The sequence below is a fragment of the Elaeis guineensis genome, chromosome 11 (genome assembly GCF_000442705.2).
Source record: "Elaeis guineensis isolate ETL-2024a chromosome 11, EG11, whole genome shotgun sequence".
Taxonomy (NCBI): domain Eukaryota; kingdom Viridiplantae; phylum Streptophyta; class Magnoliopsida; order Arecales; family Arecaceae; genus Elaeis; species Elaeis guineensis.
In genome coordinates, this window is record NC_026003.2 from 5,272,086 (window position 1) to 5,278,457 (window position 6,372).

The window sequence follows — 6,372 nt, forward strand, 5'->3', positions numbered from 1 at the left end:
CTCGTGGCAGAGGCAGACGGGTAAGAGACGCACTTCTGATCCATCATCTCCTCACCCTATATCTGATGACTCCGATCATTGACTTATCTTGATCATTACTAGATCCTAAGTGTTAGTATTTTGTTCTAGGATCTATACCTTGGGGCCATGTATTGACAATTAGCTGGTTGAATTTTATTTTTAAGAATTTTATGTATTGAAATAATTATGATATTAATGGAATCATCTTTTACCTATATCTTTGTAATGATTATATTTTGGTTATTTTTTCAATCTCTGATACATCTATTGAAATATTATCTTCTCCTTGTTGTTGTTTGCTATTGATAATTGCTATATTAAGGGGGAGCAAACATCTGTGAAAAACTCTAAAGAGGAAGAAATTAAGAATATTTCAAAAAAAAAAAAAAGAAAGAAAGAAAGAGTTAACTATGTTTGATGATGTCAAAAAGGGGGAGAAATTAAAATTAAACAAAAATTGAAATTAGACAAAAAGCAAAACCCTAAATTATGAGAAAAAGGGGAGAAATTAAATTAAAATAAATATTGAAGAAATTAAACAAATATTGGAGAAATTAGACAAAAACAAGGATTGAAAGATTAAACAAAACTTTGAGAAATTTTGGTATCAAGATTTGGTATCAGACAGAACTTTAACAAAAAGTTATCCATTAAAAGCAAAATCATGAGTACAATGCAAATAAGTATTTTTTTATATATAAGCTCTGATATTCAAACTGGCTTTTGAAATTTTACTCACCTTGATACATCAATAAGAAATTTGTTTTACTCTGATACATCCTACAATTTCTTTCAACTTGATCTGATACATGATAACATTTGATCCGATACAGTGTGAAGGTTTCTCTAATATATTATAACATTTGCTCTGATACTGTATGAAATTTTTTCTGATACATTAAAAATTTTCTTGCTCTGATACATTATAAAATCTTTTCTGATATCATTGTAAAAATTATTTTGCTCTGATACATAGAAAAAGTTATTTATCTTCTCTTGCTCTGATATATCTTGAACTCAAAATGATCTAATACCCTTTTCAAATCTTTAAGAAAATAGACAAACTATTTTTGCATTTATATTACATGCCAAAAGAATCATACTCTTTTCAAGCATATACACCTATAATGGATTCTTTTGAAATTAATGCATTAACATAAATATTTTTGTTCATATGTTTTATCATCATCAAAAGGGGGAGATTGTTGCTCCTAGATTGATTTTGATGATTACAAAGCAGATTGAAGGATACAAAATTTTAAAATGAAAAGTCCTTATGCTCTTCAAGGGCAAAATTGTAATTTCACTAAAATCTTGATTTGATAGTATCATTTGGTAGAACAAATGATTTGAAATCTATTGGTGAAAATTTCATTGTGTTTGGACTTATATTTTTGAAGTTATGAAGGTTTGAAGTGCATGAGTCGACTCATGAGTCAACTCATGGCACTGTGAGCTGATTGGCACGCAAAAATTCTCCTTGGCACGCTAGTTTTCTGGCTTGGCATGACCTGTGAGTCGACTCATGAGTCGACCCCACAAGGCATGAGTCGACTCATGAGTCGACCCCTGCTAATTTGAGCCAAGAAATTCCAGAAAAGCATTCTCTGGTTTTTGCAACAGAGGTCGACTCATGAGTCGACCCCTGAAGCATGAGTCGACTCATGAGTCGACCCCTGCGACGGGAAATATCAGCAACGACTATTTTTTTGCCCGTTTTAATTACCATTTATGCTTCCTAAAAATCCTCTAATGGCTCTTTATCTGCCTAAATTGTTTTCTCTTGCTTCTAATGCTACAAAATGCTTAATTTGATGAAAGAAATTGCAGATTAAATAGCGGATCAAACATGAAATCAAATGAAAAAGAGAAAAAAAGGAAAAAGAGAAGAACAGAAGAGAGGTTCCGAAATTTGCAAGAAAAAGCCTGAGATCAACGAAATATCCATAGAGAAAAAGAGAGAGGATCCACAATATACCAGAGAGATTGTGAAAGAGAAAAGGAAGATCTTTCAAGGAGAGAATTCTTCACACCTATCATTTCAACCTTGATCTAGAGATCGTTCAAAGCTTTCAAGAGATCTTCAATCAACAATCAACCTCTTCTCAAGCGTTCAACCGTTCATTCATCTTGAGAAAATCTGAAAAAGGGGTTCTTCATTTGAGTAAAGCTTTTATTGTTATATTTGCTCATTTAAGGAGCTGTTATTGTATTCATCTGTGCTCTAAATATTCTTACTCTTTGTGAGTTTTTGCTCTTATTTTTGGAGGATTTCCAAAACAAGAAAAGGTTGATCCGAACCTGAAATCGGAGTGTTTTGGGTTTGCTTGTACCCGAGAAACAAGTGTTCTAGCTTGGGATAGCTAGGGTCGGAGTTTCCGACGTCTTGTATTCTAGCTTGGGATAGCTAGTGTCGGAGTTTCCGACGTTTTGTATTCGGGTTGAATACAAAGGATAGTGGATTGAAATTCCCAAGTGGGATCTTGGGGAGTGGATGTAGGTGCAAGGTTAGCACCGAACCACTATAAATCTTTGTGTTTGTGGTGTGCTTTATCGCTTTATCTTATTTCTTTATTATATCCTTGCAATACTACTTTAGGTAATTAATATTGATTTAAAGCCATTGTTTTGTTCTTCATAAGTTATTTGCTGGGCTTAAAATTTTTAGAAACCCAATTCACCCCCCTCTGGGTTGCATAGCTGGGCAACACATCTTCATCATAAGCTTTCATCTTCTAATGAACTCCGTTGTTATGATGAAGTCCTTAGGACTATTTCAGTTCGATAAAGAGAAGATTTATCGATTAGTCTTTAAAATTATTCATGACCAAATGATAAGCTGTTAATAAGGACGACAGCTTCTATCGAGCATAGGTCGCTGTAGGCCATATGGGTTGGTTGTCCTCTTAACCAAGAGTGTGGAGACACTGGTATGGCATACAGGAGAGATATAAGGGTACATCATCATTGAACGTGACCAACTCCAGAGTATTCTACTGTCGAGAATGTCTCTGATGGGATATAGGTATAAGTGTCCCTTAGACCTGAGATCGCCTCAGTGACTTACAAGCAACTCACTATGTTTTGGTACTGGACTAACTGAATTTTAATTCAGGGATGGAAGGCTTCTGGGCACAGTCAAGTACTTGCAAAGTCAGAGTGTGATCGAGATGGGATTGACCACTCCAAGAGTTGGAGAAGAAAGAGTCGCTGTATTTCAATTTAGCAAAACCTTGGCCAGGGTAATCCATCAGATGGATTTAATATTTTGAAATACAATGTGGACAACCTGATCAGAGTTGACAGTTGAACTCTGGGTATCTTATGATCATTTTGGTCAAGGGGATGAATTATATGAAAACTATATCCGCATGGGTTCTAAGGATGTTGTTCTACACATTCGACCTATCCGGTCGTCGGGTACCATTGCTAGATGTCACTTCGATTGGTATAGAAATTTATTTCTATGCTACCGATTAGGTTCGGACCTATGAGGTCACACACATTAGAGTTCATAATCCGATCGGATGGTTGATCAACGATTAAGAATCTTCTAGGGTTAAATGATCAATACGATTGACATTTAACCCAGTGCAAGTGTTGCAGGAGGATCTATTAGCAATTGATTGCTGATTGGCTTAATTTGATTAAGCCAATGGGCTGAGATTAAGTCTAATTAAATATAATTTAATTAGATTTAGTTTGGGCTTGATTGGATCAAGTCCAATTGGTTTATTGGATAAGCCAAGTGCAAGGAAAAACTAGTCCTAGTTCAACTAGGACTTGGGTCAATCTAATTTCTAATTTGATTAAAAAATTAAATTAGATTTAAATCTAATTTAATCTAATTAAATAAGGTTTTAATTGGATTAAGACCTATTTTAATTGAGTTGATCTAATTTTGATTTGATTTGGTTTGGGAAACCAAATTAAAACAAGTCATAAGACAGAATCCTAGTAAGACTAGGATTCACCTTGCCCACATAAGCCTTCTCCACGCCCTCTCTCTTATTCAATGCCAATCTCCACTTATTTTGTGACAAAAGCCCTCTCCCAGATCTCTCCCACATTTATAAAAGGTCTCCTCTCTTCTTTCTTACATGGAAGGTGGTTTGGATCAAATCTAAAAGGAATAAGTTTGGATTTCGAATTCTATGAGATAGAGTTTTAGAAATCCAAAACTCTTTCAATTTTGCACCGAATTTATCCAATTTTTTTTTGGAATTTTTGTGGCTTTTAGGGTATAATTGTGACCCTTTTCTGATAATCCATGCACAAAATATGAAGGAGGTGCTCAAGAGTTGGGCTCCCTTAACTTGCATTTTGGATAAGCCTTGACTAGGTGTTTGACCTAGATAAGGACTCTATCATATCTCTCTATATAAGATGAGTTTCTTTATAAATTTTAGAAAATTCAGAGATTTGAGAGACCTTTGTGACATCCAAAAATCAGAGGAAATACCTTTGGGTCTGGAGATATAAAAGAGCAAGTTTGGGTGTCTAGAGAGAAAAAGTGAAGAAGAAGAGGGTCTTCTTCTAGGGTTTTTGTTTTCATATCTTTCCTCCCTCCATCTTGAGTTTCCTGAGAGTGTCTCAGATCTGAAACTCCTCCTTCTACTTTCATCTTTGGAAGAGTCCAAATCAAGAAGAAGGAGGCACCTGATCAACCATCAAAGAAGGATCAGCGCAGTACTAGCATACTGTGCTGATTTCCTGAAGCAGGACTTCTGATCGAGATTCTGGGCTCGTGTGGACGACTCCTAGAGGCCGATGTGTGTGCGGCTTGCAACATCATCCTCAAGCCCAGATCAACATGGTTAGAACGTCTAACTTGCAAGGTAATAGATCTGATCTATTGTTTAATACATACATTAGATGTAGTATAGAAACATGTTGATATGATCAACATGTAGTTCATGCTATATTTATATATTTTAATTTTTGATTTAATCTATATAATAATCATGTAATAGGATCTTAGATCTAGGGATTTTTTGATTTTAAAAAATAAATTTTGATTTATTTTAGTCTTCCGCTGTATGATCTTGAAAAAGTTTCAAGATCTAACCCTGAAACCCTAGATCTGGTTCCTACAAACCTAACCACCATCAGAAAGACTCAAACCAAATTATCATACTATGAATGATAATTCCATTAGTCAATAAGCACCAGGCCTTTGGGCCTCCAATGATTATTAAACTGATGGACTCATTATCATTACTTAATGGGAGGCTATGACTTAGTTATCAATATAACTTAATCATTTTTAGGACCTAATAATTTTTGAGGATTTTATTAAAGAATCGAAGAGAAGAAAATATCCAGCCAATTTCAATCCTCCCATTGACTTTATCAAGTTAGATTAAAAAAGATTTACTTAAAGCTAGCATTAGGAGCACCTAAATCAGTCAAACTGATTTACCTAATGACATGGGTGAGCCCTAATCACCAAGTGATCTAATCAAAACGTAATTCACCAGGTTGGCCAGGTAAGTGAGATCAATGGTGGGGATAAGCCATTAACTTGTCAGAGATCAAATCACTGCGAGTAGCTCCCCTTAAAAATCACTGGTCAAATGCCAAACTTACCTTAGACACCAACCGATTCATTAGTTTTAATTTGATCAACTTAGTAAATAGGGTTCCACTGCGTAGCCATGAATTAAGTCCATCTTGGTCTAGTTAAAGATATGGACCCATTCAACTACAACTATTGGAGTTGAGTCTAGAGTATCCTTGACCTAATCTAATTCAACTTTTGATTAGATTTGACCAATTACTCTAATTTAGTCCATTTCTTTAAGCTAACCTTAGGTCTAACCCAATTATGGACCTAATCCATCTAATCCATTGACCCACAAGTTTATGCAATTGTCTTAGATCTTAATTCACAATTCTAGACCTACTAGACAATACTTAATTCTTTTAATTAAGTATTTAGGCTGATGGGTCAGGATTTGGTATTTCAAAAATAATTTTCAAATTTGAAAGGTTTTATTTTCTGTTCACCAAATATGTTGACTTATTTCACAAATATATCAGCATATTTCATAAATAGCAATCCTATTGCTAATTACATAACAGAAAATAACTCAATCAAAATAAATCATGAATATTTCTTTCGCTACTTCATCTGCATGGGATATAATCGTATCGGCACCCCTACCGTCATAGGAGACCCCATCGAATGGGAAGAGAGGGCCTTTAAATCCTACTTTTCTCCTATGACTGGACGGCCATGACAACCAACCCAATTCGATTACTTGCTACTTGGATCAAGTATATCTAAATATATCAATTTTAAAATTTAAATTTCAAATTTTAAATTTTAAATTTTAAATTTTGAATTTC